Source organism: Plecotus auritus, assembly GCF_963455305.1.
Source record: "Plecotus auritus genome assembly, chromosome: 8".
Lineage (NCBI taxonomy): Eukaryota > Metazoa > Chordata > Mammalia > Chiroptera > Vespertilionidae > Plecotus > Plecotus auritus.
The window spans coordinates 130,953,570-130,967,526 of NC_137782.1; the positions used below are offsets into that span (position 1 = coordinate 130,953,570).

A 13,957-nucleotide genomic window follows, 5' to 3' on the forward strand; every position below is an offset into this window, starting at 1 on the left:
GCTAGGGATTTGATGCTCCATTAAATCAATGCTTAAAGAATATTTGTTCAATGTTTCTTTAGAGGAAGAGTTATGCACTATGTGGACAGATGTGGAGAAAGACTATAGGTGGTCATATATCACTCGAATACTTGAATCAGGAAAGCAAAGGTTTGCAGATAACTGGACTTACTCTCCTTAAAAAATAGTTAGGGAGCCAGGCCGGTGTGGCTCAGTAGTTGAGCATCAGCCTATGAACCAAAGGGTCATGGTTTGATTCCTAGTCAGGGCATATGCTGAATTGTGGGCTCAGTCCCCAGTAGGGGGCAGGCAGGAGTCAGCCAATCAATGATTCTCATCATTGATGTTTCTATCTCTCTCTCTTCCTTCCTATCTGAAATCAAAAAAATATATATATTATATAATAAAATTAATACACTAATCATATTGGATTAGAGTCTAATCTAATGACCTCATTAAAAAAAAATAGTTGGGAAGAAGAGAGGAAGCAATATTGCTGAGGTTGAAATGGAGGGAGTGGCAGGGAAAGAGGCCAGTGACCCAGAAGACACTTTATTCCAGCTGTCCTTGGGGGCAGTGTATCCAAAGTTAGTTGCTATTAGTCCCATGCTGTCAATACTATCTGAGCTCCTTGGACTCTCCAGACTGAAGGTCAATAACCAGAACATTTCCTGAAGGACTCATACCTGCCACCCACCAGCATTGTTTGGGCCCCTAGACCCTCAGCTCCCCTGTCACCTCAATGTCAGAAATTTCAGATGTATAGCACCTACAGTGTGGTTTAAGAGTGCCCTGTTTTCACCCTCCTCCCTTATCTCCCCACCCCAACTATGAGTGTCCTGTTGAACATGTGCCCAGCCTGACATCTTACCATGAAGCTGCCTTCCCTCTTCTAGCCTGAAGTTCCCAGCACGACCCAAGGAACCTTTGTAAAGAACTCCTCCCAGGACTACCAAGGCCTCAGCGTAACTCATCACCATATCTGGTGGCATTGGATATTACTAATGCTCATTCACCCCTTTTCTACTCTGAAAGCACCATCATAGAGCAACCTTGTAGTTGCTCTATAATCTGGAGGCTTCGGGTGTTGTACCTCTGCCCGGACCTTATCTGAGCTTGCCTGGCATTTTATAGTCTTCTAGACTTTTAGCCTCTAATGAAGTTATGGGGGTAACTGTATCTCAGAGGGACATCAAGTCTAGAAATCTTAAACCTTGTGCTAATTTCTCATGAAAGATGACCCCAGGTCAAATATGATCCCAGGAAATTGGAATTCCAGCCTAAAATCAGCTTTTAGTCATTGTTTCCTAAGGGCTCTGCATCTGTGGCTAGGGTACACATCCCATCACAGCCTGTAGCAGGGAAGTTCTGTTCACATCGAGCAGTTATGTCTTTCTAATGTTCTGAGTTTTCAATCTCATATATTCTAGACAGCCAAGACTGCCGGGCAGACACTTTCTCTAAAGCTCAGGGAGCATGTGCTCAGGTCGATGCCCTGTCATATGCTTCTTGACTAGTGTTAACAAGGCCTAAATATGTTCTATAAAGTATAGAATCAAACACAACATCCTTCACATTACTGCTATGTGAAACTTGCACCCTGAAGTCAAGGAATACCTGGGAAGCCTACTCTCGGTGCTTCCTTGCATGTTTCTGAGCCAACCTTCTATCCTGGACGTTTTGCCTATCATGCCCTATCTGCACCTCCATAGCCAATCTGTTCATCAGTGAGATTGTCTTCTTCTACAGTCATGTCATTTCTGACCCAGCCTCTAGTGTGCCTTCCAGTTTAGAAGGGTACATCCTTGAACACTACACAACAGACAGTAATGATCAAACAGCACACCTCATCTGAAGACTCAAAGGGAACCTATCATCAACATCACTTGGCAGAGTACCTCATCAATGCAGGGTTTGCGTTTAACAGTTTGCTCCCTCTTTAATCAGAGCACACCTACCATGTTTCCACATCTCCCTGCATTACCAACCTGAAGCTCCACAAGCTTCATAGCAATGATGCTTCAACCACTCTCATATCCACTTGACCTTGAGTCCTCAAACCCACCAGACCAGCCTGTGGATCAGTACTGAGTGAATAATAAAGGTAAGTATTGCTCACTTTAATTCAATATCTTCCCTGGAAATTAACAAGCATCCTCTGAGTTTTACTTCAAATCTGTTCTTTTATAAAAATATATTTTTACTGATTTCAAGGAGGAAGGGAGATGGAGAGAGAGGTAGAAACATCAATGATGAGAGAGAATCATCGATCAGCTGTCTCCTGCATGCCCCACACCAGGGATCAAACCCTGACCTCATGGTTCATAGGTCAACACTGAGCCATGCTGGCCAGGCTCCAATCTGTTCTTATTCCAGTACAGCTGTCCTCAGCTCTTGATTCTTGACTTTGCCATCCTTTGAGGCTTTGTTCTTGCCCTTTGGATTCACTGAATGAACCTGAATTTCTGGGATTGACCCATCGAGTGCCTTGTATTCACTGCTCTGGTACATCAGTCATGATGGGTTAAGTCAGGCTGTGATCACAAACAATTCCCCAAATTTGTTACTCATTCTGTATGTCAAATGTGAGTCAGCAGGGGGCTCTGCTCATTGTAGTTACCAAGAAACCTAAGCTGAAGGAGGCTCCATCTAAACACCCGCTACATCATCACTGTGGTAGGAAGAAGAAGTAGCATATAATGTCTGGATCTTAAGATACTTGTCTGGAAATAACACACATTGCTTCTATTCACATTTCATTGGCCAAAGCTAATTACATAGAGTGCAATCTACCATAAGTCTAGAAAAAAATACTGGGGTATTTGGTACTGATGAACAGATTCAAATGACAGGCACAAGATCCACTTGTTATGGCTCATTTGCTTGCCACCCCCAGTGTCCAGTCCCTTCTGTCACTCCTTGTTCTTGGAAGAAACTTCCATTTCTTCACCCATATTCACTCATCCCACATTGGCTTACAACCTGGCTCCTGCTCTCTACATTGCCCCTAAAATGAACTTCCTGGCATATAATCTCTATTTTTGCCTCTGATTCTGGTCTCTGCCTTCTGGCTTCAGGCCCCATTAACATGGGAAGGAGGTTCCCTGCCCATATACTATGCCTGGAACCCACCAAAACTAGATTAGTCCTTGTCTATCCTCTTTCTGGCAGCGGTGGTTTAGATACCCAGAGTCCCAGACTTACAACTGGAGGACAAATACCAAAGCTGTGTCCAAGGAATAGTGCCAAGGCTAAGGAACTCAGCCAAATCTAGTCATCATGCAAGGAGCCAGAGGCAAGTAACAAGATCCTGAGACAAGGTCAGGTAGCTGGGAGACATGAGAGTAAAGACCAGCAGGGAAGATGCTGCAAACAGAAACGCCATAAACATGGTGTATTCCCCTATTCACACCTTAGGGTTTTCTAATTAAACGTCCTTAATCAAAGTAATGCTACATATGTTTTACAAAATCAATTGGTTTTGCCAGGCTTTTTTTTTTTTTAACCAGCCTTTTTAACAAAAATCACCTGTTCCTCTGCTCTGCCTTTGAAGCAAAATTTTTCAACATTTTTAAAAACCTATACATGTATTTATTTACCTATTTTTCATATACATGTATTTATTTACCTATTTCATATACACTGAATGGCCAGATTATTATGATCTCTGAACACATAATAATCTGGCCACTCAGTGTGTGTGTGTGTGTGTGTGTGTGTGTGTGTGTGTATATATATATATATATATATATATATATATATATATATATATATGTATTAGAGGCCCGGTGCATGAATTCGTGCATGGGTGGGGGGTCCAGCTAGCCTGGCCAGGGGGAGGGGACATGGGCGGTTGGCCAACCTGCCTGCTGGTCGAACTCCTGGTTGAGGGGACAATTTGCATATTAGCCTTTTATTATATAGGATATACACGGAGTGGCCAGATTATTATGCGTTCAGAGATCATAATAATCTGGCCACTCAGTGTATATCTTTATTTACATAATTCATATATATTAAAAGCTTGGTTATATATTTACTCATTTTAATTTTATTTTTAATTTTAGACTGTTTAGTATATCACCTTTCTGCTGTGCAATATGGGGATTTAACTTTCTTATGTTACTACATACTTTCTTACTCCCTATCCTCCCATTGTGGTTATATCTCAAATATTGTTAAATCCATAGTGAGTGTTAAAATGATTTTTTACTCTAAATATTTTCATAGAAGCAACAGAATATAATGAATATCACTAAGAACTCTGGAGATAGATTTGTAATCCTGCCTCTACCCCTAGCTCTGTGCGATAAGCTAAATAATGTCTCCTCAAAGATGCTCACATCCTAATCCCCAGATCCTGTGGATATGTTACTTGGTAAAAAGGGACTTTGCAGATGTGATTAAGGTAAGAATTTTGAGATGGAGAGATTATCCTGGATTACCAGATGGACCCAATGTAATCACCAGGGTCCTATTAAGAGAAAGGCAGAAGAATCAGAATTAGAGAGAGAAGATGTACGGTTGGAAGCAGAAGCTGGAGGGAGAGAAGATGCTATGCTGCTGATTTTGAAGATGGAGGAAGTGGCCAGGAGCCAAGGAATATAGGTGGCCTCTAGAAGATGGAAAAGGCAAGGAAATGGATTCTGTCCCAAAGCCTCCAGATACAATGCAGGCCTGCAGACACCTTGATTTTAGCTCATTGAAACTTATCTTGGACTGCTGCCCTCCAGAAGTATCTATATATATAAAAGCCTAAGCGACCGTTACAATGAATTGACTGGTTGCTGATGTGCACTGACCACCAGGGGGCAGACGCTCAATGCAGGAGCTGCACCCAGCCCACAGGCCCTGATCACTGATGGGGCCTGCCGGCCAACCTCCCGGTCCCTCCCCTGGCTGGCAGGCCCAGATCACCCGATCGGGGCTGGGCCCCCAGGCTGGGACAGGGAACCAGGGGTGGGTGGTGGCAGAGCTGGCTCCCTCCTCAGGGCCGGTGGCCAACCTCCTGGGTCCCTCCCCCGGTTCCTCTCCCCCCTGACCCCCACCAGCAGGCTCAGATCTGCCCACTGCCCACCCGCTGCCCGCCCGCTGCCCACCCGCCGCAGTGTTGATTGGCCCCTCCCCCTGGCTGGCAGGCCACGATTGCCTGATCGGGGCAGGGCCTCGGGCTGGGATGGGGAACTGGAGGTTGGTGGTGGCAGATGTGGGTGGTGAGGGAAGGAGGAGGCGGGGAGGCAGGGAGGCGGGGCACCTGATGTCCCTGATAGCCGGCCAGGTCTAGGGACCCCACTGTGCATGAATTTCATGCACCAGGCCTCTAATAAGATAATAAATTTGTGTTGTTTCAAGGAATTAAGTTTGTGGTCATTTGTTTACAGAAGCAGGAGCAAACTAATATACTGTGTCACCTTTAACAAGGTACTTAAATTCTTTGCCAAAGATTTTTTATCTACAAAATGAGTTGTGGTAAGGATTAAATGAGTTAATAAATTTAAAACATTTAGAACAGTGCCTAGCATATAGTAAGTGCCATATATATATATATATATATATATATATATATATATACACACACACATACACACACTAGAGGCCCGGTGCATGAAAATCATGCAAGAACAGGCCTTCCTTCCCCTGGCTGCCGGCACCAGCTTTTCTCCGGCACTGGGACCCAGGTTTCCCTAGCAGTCCAGGCTTTGTCCGGAAGGTTGTCTGGTCTAATTAGCATATTATGCTTTTATTATTACAGATTTGCTGTTATTGCTTGCAGCTAACCCACCAAGAGAAGTATGGCTTTGTGCCTTTTCTTTTGTCTTTTCCTAGAGCTTGTAATTCCCTCTTAGTCTTCTATGCATTTGTGGCTAACTCATCCACAGCTAATAAAATTGCCTGTCAACATGACCATACATATCGGTAACATATCCATTCCAATTTTTTAGGGGGAGACGTCACTCCTAGAGTCCCATGTTCTCTTTTCCTTGTAAGCAGGTTGCCTGCTGCACAGCTGTTGGACCTTCTTTGTTATTCTGGGGATTTCCTTCATTCTTCTCTTCTGTTAGATCTGTTTTCCTCGATTCAGTCTTCCTCTCTCTTGTTTTCCCCCCTCCAGCTTTATTAAGGCATAATTGTGTCTTCCCTTTTTTTTTTGGATTTTCACGTCATTTTATTAATCTAACCGTACAAAAGACCCCTCTCCCCATCACATTTCTGCCACCCCTACTTTCTTCCAAAACAATGGCATGAGGGACTAAGCAGCTATTCCCCCAGGAGCCACTTTACAAAATGCTGAGATGGGGGGAGGCACCACAAAAATAGCAACAGATAAAAGAGGGGCAAACAGAACCACAAACACACAAAAGTTGAGGGGTGGGGGGCTGCTCTCTGCTGCTTTAGCGTCAGGGGAAACTGAAAGGCAGGCACAGAGGCCGCTGGCTCCACCTGGGCAGGCAAGTGAGTTCTGCAGTAAACCTGTCTTCTCGGCACATGCTGGGGGGTCCAGGGCACAACTAACTCCTCAGGCCTGCCTTCCCCACCCCCACTGGGTCATGTGCGCATGCGCTGCCAGAAAGAGCAGCTGTGAGGGGCTCCTGATCAGGCCCCAGGCCCATCTCTGGCAGGCAGTGCTTTAAAAATAAAAAAAATAAAGCCCAGTACAAAACTATGGCTGGGAGGAATGACAACTGCTAGAACACCAGGCCCCAGAAGATACACGAATAGCAGGGGAAAGAGAAGAAACACCCAGGCTCTGAACTGCATTTCAGTACCTCGGCACTGAGGGTCCTGCTGCCTCCCCCCAACCACAGGCTGTGACAGGGATCCTTTTATCAGAAGAAATGAGGTATAAGGGCTCGGTGCCCTTTCAAGCTTTCCTTCAATCAAGCCAGGGAGGTGGGGGAATAAGGGCACCAGAAGTTGAAGACCAGCGCTAACAAGGTGCAACAGATGGGCAGGGTGGAGGAAGGTGGTACACCGAGTCCAGGCTTCCAGGACTGTCCAAACTTCAAATATTCTGGTCCGACCACAACTCCCAATTTTTGGCAAAAAAATATGGTCATTAGGAGAAAAGCACAAGAGAAGCTGGGAAAGGACCAGTAACTTTGGTACCAGGGAGAACTGTCCCAACAGCATCTCTCATCTACTGTCTTGAAACCCCAAATCACCAAGAAACTGCCATGGCCAAGAACTCTCCTGTTTCTTTAAGCTATTTGGTTCTTTGAAGGGGGAAGAGTTAAGCAGGTTTTAGAGGAGGCAGGGGAGAGTAGGAAAAGAGGAAAATCCCTTTTTATTCCATACAGTTCTCTCCCCGAGCCCATGGAAGGGCTACTGCAGGGATGAGAAGAGACCCAAACTCCTCTGGCGAGAAACCTTTAACACCTGACTCCAAAAACTAAGGCTGCAGCTGTGGGGCTGGATAGAAGCGTTAGGCACAGGTGTTGGGGGCACCCACCATCTACAGAAGGGATTCCCCTGCCTTTCAGATCTTCCTCCAGCCTTTTCTCTTGCAGCCATACCCCTAGGCCTCCAGAAACATCCACCAAACAATGGCTCTGCTCGGCAGGGCTTTGGTTTCCTGGATCTCTGTAGATCTCAGCGGGAAAGTTTCCAGAACAGTGAGCGATCCAGGCTCCTGCCTGTCCACCTCAGTTCCTCTTCTGCCATCAGGAGACACTGCATTTCTTCTCCGAGGGATGGAGAGCCAGTGGAAACAAGGACCAAGAGCCAGACACAGAAACAACCACCCTGGAAGAGCAGGGAGGAACATATGCGCTTCCCTGGGTCGCCGCATCAGCATCACCCATCGTTGGCAGCCACCAGCTGTCCCATGCCCTCGCGGATGTAAACAGACTGGATCTCCTTGGTCTTGAGGCAGAGATCACAGGCCCAGACGGCAGAGGCCTCAGTGGTCAGCAGCCCATAGGCACTCTCAGTCATGCCCATGCACTCGTGGTGGAACCACTTCTGGCAGGAGGCCTCACACAGAATGGCATCCTGGTCATCATTCACCTCACTCCGACACGCACCGCATGGATATACCAGCCTGGAGGAGGCTGGGGCCCTGAGCCCCCACCTGCCTTGCCAGGGGGTGCCAGGCTGTTGGCATCTGGATTGCCCCCACCCCGCCCACTGCTGCTTGGGGGGAAGCTGGGCTGACTCCTATTAACAGCAGCAGCTGGGGAGCCTGAGTGGGGCTCCTGGGGAAAAACAGTGGGAGCAGGTGGATTCAGGGGTTTGCCCCCATCCTCAACACCAGGGCCAGGAAAGCCAGGGTCCGGACCAGGGAAGGGACTTGTGTTTGGGGGGCAGGCTGGGGAGCCCCTGACCAGGTCTCTGAAGAGGAGAGGGGCCAAATGGCGTCCCGGCTGGGTAAAGCGTTGGGGGAGAGGAGGGCCCAGCTCCCCTCTGGAAAGTTGTCCCATGGTGGGTGAGATCATGGGGCCAAACCCCCGACTGGGCCTGGCATCATCTGCCCACCAGGAGGGCTAAAGTTTTGACCCAGAGGCTGGCTGAAGGGTTGGCTGGAAAAGTTCATGTTGCCTGGGGGTGGGTAGCCAGGGCCCTGGGGTGGGGGGGCATGTTGAAAGCAGGGCCCATAGGGTTAGGAGGGAAAGGGGGGTGCTGTCGACGAAGAGGCTGGGGACCCCCTCCACCTCGGGTGCCATAGCCTGGGGGTACTTGGCCTGCCATACCCCCTTGCACACAGAAGCCTCCAAAAGGGGACAGGACTGCCAAGGAATGGAGGGGCTGCGCCCCCCACCTTAGGGGCTCCGAAGTCATCCTCAAAAGGGTTGGATGCAACCAGGTGATCCACCATAGGAGTCGGGGGTGGCGCAAACTCCGTCAGATGTGAGTATGCAGGGCCCTGAGTATGTGACTTCCTTCGCTTCTTTTCTGGGCTCTTCATTTGCAAACCGGCCTTGCCCTGCTTCCTCCCGGTGCTGGGTGGCGAGGGGAGCGGTGCAGGACCACCACCTCCCTCCAGCTTGTCCTGTGGGGGCAGTGCTGAGGCGGCCATGGAGTGGGGGACCCGGGTCAGCGGCAGCGGGAGACAGACGCGCCCTCGGGTCGCACCATCGCCTGGAAGGGGTGTCGGGGCAGCCCAGGCCCCGCGCTGTGGCCACCCAGCGTGTCTTCCTCTTTCTTGATTTACTTTCTAATTTTGGTGGTACACATCCTCCAATAGCTTTGATGAAGGGTACCTGAGAGGTAAATTTGTTGAGAACTTGATTGTCTAAAAATGTTTTTATTCTTCCCTCACACTTAATTGATAGTATGGCTGGGTATAGTTTCTAGTGCCATAGACTGAATGTTGGTATCTTCCCAAAATTCATATGTTGAAACTTAATCCACAGTGTGATGGTATTTGGAGATGGACATTTCCTGCCCTGCTTGGGAGCCAGAGGTATGGAAGACCTCCTGGTGTGCACAATAAATCTTTTCATGTCTTCTTGGCATGTATATGGTGTCATCATTATTGACATTTGAATCCATTCTTCATCTGCAGAGTGACCACTGATAGATCCTCCCTTCCCCCAACTGATGGACGGAGTATGACGTAAACTGCACCTGCGGCCTGGACATTCCTGAGCACCTAACTGGGCACCTTATATGGACTGTACATTGAACCACCAATCAGCACCTGCCAAATACCCTAAGCCCCCGATTCCTAAGTACCTAAGTGCCTAATCATGTGCCTTATATGAAACCACCAGTCAGCGCCTGCCGAGTACCCTAAGCCCCATCCCTTCCCATTCCTCCCCTCAAAAGGCGTGTTCACTCCTGCACGTGTGCTCTCTTCCTCTGCAAGGCAGCTCGGCAGGGTCCTTCTCCTCTAATAAAGCCTGTGTCCTGGTCTCCGGCCCTCTGTCTCATCTTTCAACCACAGCACAACTCCACCACTTACTAGCTGAATGTTCTTGGGTAGATTACATAACCTTTTTTCCACCTGTTTTCTGTTTGTAAAATGGGGATAATAACAGCAATTATGCTGTTGTATGAAAGATTAAATAGGTTAATACACATTAAGTGCTTAAAGCAGTACCTGACACATAGCGAAAGTTCAACAAGTGTTATTACTGGTGAGAACTTTTTTATTTAAAGTTTTAGACACTTGAGTTCTTTCAATTAGACTCAGGTTAATTCATTTATGAGACATATTTTTGGTATGTAGTATATATCCTTCCCTCTGCTCTCTGCTTCTAGAACATTTCTCACACATTGTCTCCTATTTTCCATCAAATTTCCTTTTTATTTTGTGTTATGGGACATTTCATCAAGTTTATCTTTCAGCTCTTTTGTGGCCTTTATATCTATTCTCTTTTTAATTAATAGTAGAATCTCTGAAGAAGATACAAATGTCCAATAAGCACATGAAAAGATGCTCAACATCACTAATAATTAAGACAGTGCAAACCAAAACCACAATGAGATACTATTTTACCTTCATTAGAATAGCTGTTGTTTAAAAAAAAACACACAGAAAATAACAAGTGTTTGTGATGTGGTAAAATTGGAACACTTGTACACTGTTTGTGGGAATGTAAAATATGCAGTGGCTGGCCGAAACCGGTTTGGCTCAGTGGATAGAGCGTGGACTGAAGGGTCCCGGGTTCGATTCCGGTCAAGGGCATGTACCTTGGTTGCGGGCACATCCCCAGTGGGAGGTGTGCAGGAGGCAGCTGATCGATGTTTCTCTCTCATCGATGTTTCTAGCTCTCTATCCCTCTCCCTTCCTCTCTGTAAAAAATCAATAAAATATATTTTTTAAAAAAAATATGCAGTGGCTGTGGAAGAGTATGGCTGATCCTCCAAAAGTTAAACATGAAATTATCATATGATACAGCAATTCTGCTTCTGGGTATATACCCAAAAGAATTAAAAGCAGGGCTCTGAACATATCATGTGTACACCAATGTTAATAGCAGCATTAATCACAATAGTCAAATTCCATTAATGGATGAATGGTTAAACAAAAGGTGTTATATACATATGCATATACTCTTCAGTATATATAAATAGTATGGAAAATTAATCAGCTTTAAAGGAAAATGAAATTATGATACATGCTGCAACATGGATGAACCTTAAGACCTAGTAAAAGAAACCAGACATAATGGACAAATATTGTATAATTCTGCTATGAGTAGTCAAATTAATAGAAACAGAAGGTAGAATGGTGACTTCTAGATAATGGGGGAAAGGGGACATGGCGAGTTATTGTTTAATGAGTACAGAATTTCAGTTTGGGATGATGAAAATGTTCTGGAGATGGAAGTGGTGATGGTTGCACAACAATGGGAATGTTCTTGTGAACTCTGATGAACTGCATACTTAAAAATGATAAAAATAATAAAATACATGTTATTTGTATTTTACCACAATAAAAATTAAAGAGATACTCTTCAAGGATGGAAATTCATCACCATAACATCAATAGGATGTGGGGAAGGGTTGATGGACTCCTCTTGTCTCCCTCTCTCCAACTGACACCATCCCCTACAACTTCATCACTGATTATTGTCCCCTATCTGGGCCTTTGGACTCCTATTTATTCTGAATATTACTACCAAATATCCACCTGGCTATTTCCTTCCTGTCTTTTTTTGCTTCCATAGTTTCTGGTAAGAAGTCTGCTATATTTCCTATCTTTTTTCCCCATGTATGTAATGTACCTTTTTTCTCTGTTTTTAAGATTTTCTCTTTATCATTGGTGATATCCAGTAATGAACTTATAAGAGACAGTATTAGTGATAGGGAGGGAAATGACAGGTGCCCACCAACCACATCTCATTGCTATCCTGTAATAAATCTTTATCATTGAAGAGTATTTCTGGTTGTGAAAGGATACCATATGGACCCGAAGACCCTGTTTTTCAAAGCTATGAGATAATGTAAACCCCTATTGCACCATACACCTAAAGACCACCTTAGGAAAAGAAGCAGTGGAGGGTATAGGGAAGTTATCTTGAAGACAGTTTGTTGTTGTTTTTTTCTAAAAGAGATGTGTTTCACCTGGCTGGTGTTGCTCAGTGGTTGAGCATCAACCCATGAACCAGGAAGTCAGGGTTTGATTCCCAGTCAGGGCACATGCCTGGGTTGTGAGGTGTGAAGTAGGGGTTGTGCAGTAGGCAGCCAATAAATGATTCTCTCATTATTGATGTTCCTCTCTCTTCCTTTCCTTTCCTCTCTCTGAAATCAATCTATACTAATAAAAGGGTAATATGCTAAGTAGACCGGGTGGACCAGACATCTTCTGGACGTCCGACTTCCTTCCAGACAAAGCCACAGTGGGGGTGGGGGGCAAGTCAGAGGTTGTTAGTGGCAATCAGGCTGGCAGGGGAGCAAGCAGTTAGGGGTGAGATTAGGCCAGCGCAGAGGAGCAAGCAGTTAGGGGGCGATCAGGCCGGCAGGGGAGGGCATTTTGGAGGCTATCAGGCCAGCAGGGGAGGGCAGTTGGGGGGCGATCAGGCCGGCAGGGGAGGGCAGTTGGGGGTGATCAGGCCGGAAGGGGAGCGGTTAGGGGGTGATCAGGTTGGCAGGCGGAGGTGGTTAGGGGCGATCAGGCAGGCAGGCAGAGGCAGTTAGGGGCAATCAGGAAGGCAGGCAGGCAGGTGAGCGGTTAGGAGCCAGTGGTTGCAGATTGTGAGAGGGATGTCTGACTGCCAGTTTAGGCCCAATAGGGATCAGGCCTAAACAGGCAGTCAGACATCCCCCAAGGGGTCCCAGATTGGAGAGGTTGTAGGCCGGGCTGAGGGACACCCCCCTGCATGAATTTCATGCACCAGGCCTCTAGTAAAAATATAAAAAAATAAGAGATGTGTTTCTTGTAGGACCCATTTAAATTATTTAATCAGATAAAGCTTAAAACAAGAGCAGGCAATCCTGAAAGGATCTATACTTAATAACACACATTGGAAATATATGAAGCATTGTAACTAGTGCAATGTCCTGGCCCTGCTTATCAATCACCTTCCCACTCTTCACATTATTCACATCTCTGTTCAATGCTCCTTCCTCAAACAGCTCTTAAACTAGTCATTCTACCCCAAATAGCCATTTCCTCAAACATTCTTTACCTTGCTTTATTTTTCTTTGTAATACTTAATCACAAGATGACATTTTATCACTTATTGGTTACTTGTTTATCATCAGTTTCCTCCACTAGAGAATAAGTACCATCTTCATTGTTTTAGGCATATCAATTACTCAGAGCACAGATCAGAGCATATGCTTAATAGTACTTGTTGATTGAATGAATTTAATTATGCATGTATTTATATTATTTATATGAAGTACATATTTAACATTTGTTGCACTATTATGTTATTTAATCTGACATTAACTGTCGTTTTCATTTTTATCAATTATCCACTCATTGTGCAATCACTTACCAAACCTCTACTTGGTGTTATGTATATAGTTAGCATGCGAAGTGGGGAGAGACCAAAAATGTATAAAGTAAGAAGTCCACACTTCCTGATCAATAAATTAGAAGTCCTTAGCAAGCAAAGATTAGACACCCTAAATCCAAGGGGGAAATTAGATTGTATGTTTTTAAAAACACTCCAGTAGTTAGGTTTGTTCCTATAAATGCTTCCTTCCACTCTCTCAAACAGCCCAACTCCCCAATTTTCCGCCAGAGCCATCTCCAATCAAACCTTACTCAAAGCTCCTTCCCTGGAAATTGACAGCTGGGGAAATCCCACTAAGGCCCGCCCCTCCTGTTACACTGAGTGGCGCAACCTGTGGGAGGACTTGCTGGATCAACCAATGGAATAAAGCGGGAGCAGGAGCCTGGGTTTACAAACGCAGAGGTGCTGCTCCTGTGGCTCCTCCCAGCCGGGCGCCCAATGCTTTGGCTCAATGCCTATCCAGGACTAGCATAGCGTGCTTTCAGCCAATCAGAGCCGGTGTCTCCCGCAGGGTGGAGCTCCACCAGAAGGGAAAGAACGAAGGG

The 13,957-nt window shown here is 45.9% G+C and overlaps 1 pseudogene across 1 annotated transcript; it reads right to left on the reverse strand.

Moving 5' to 3' along the window:
• Nucleotides 1–7,794: 7,794 nt before the first annotated feature.
• LOC308256027 (pygopus homolog 2-like) lies at nucleotides 7,795–9,016 on the reverse strand (annotated as a pseudogene). Its single transcript has one exon. The product of its transcript is annotated as a pygopus homolog 2-like (transcript).
• Between the last annotated feature and the right edge of the window lie 4,941 nt (nucleotides 9,017–13,957).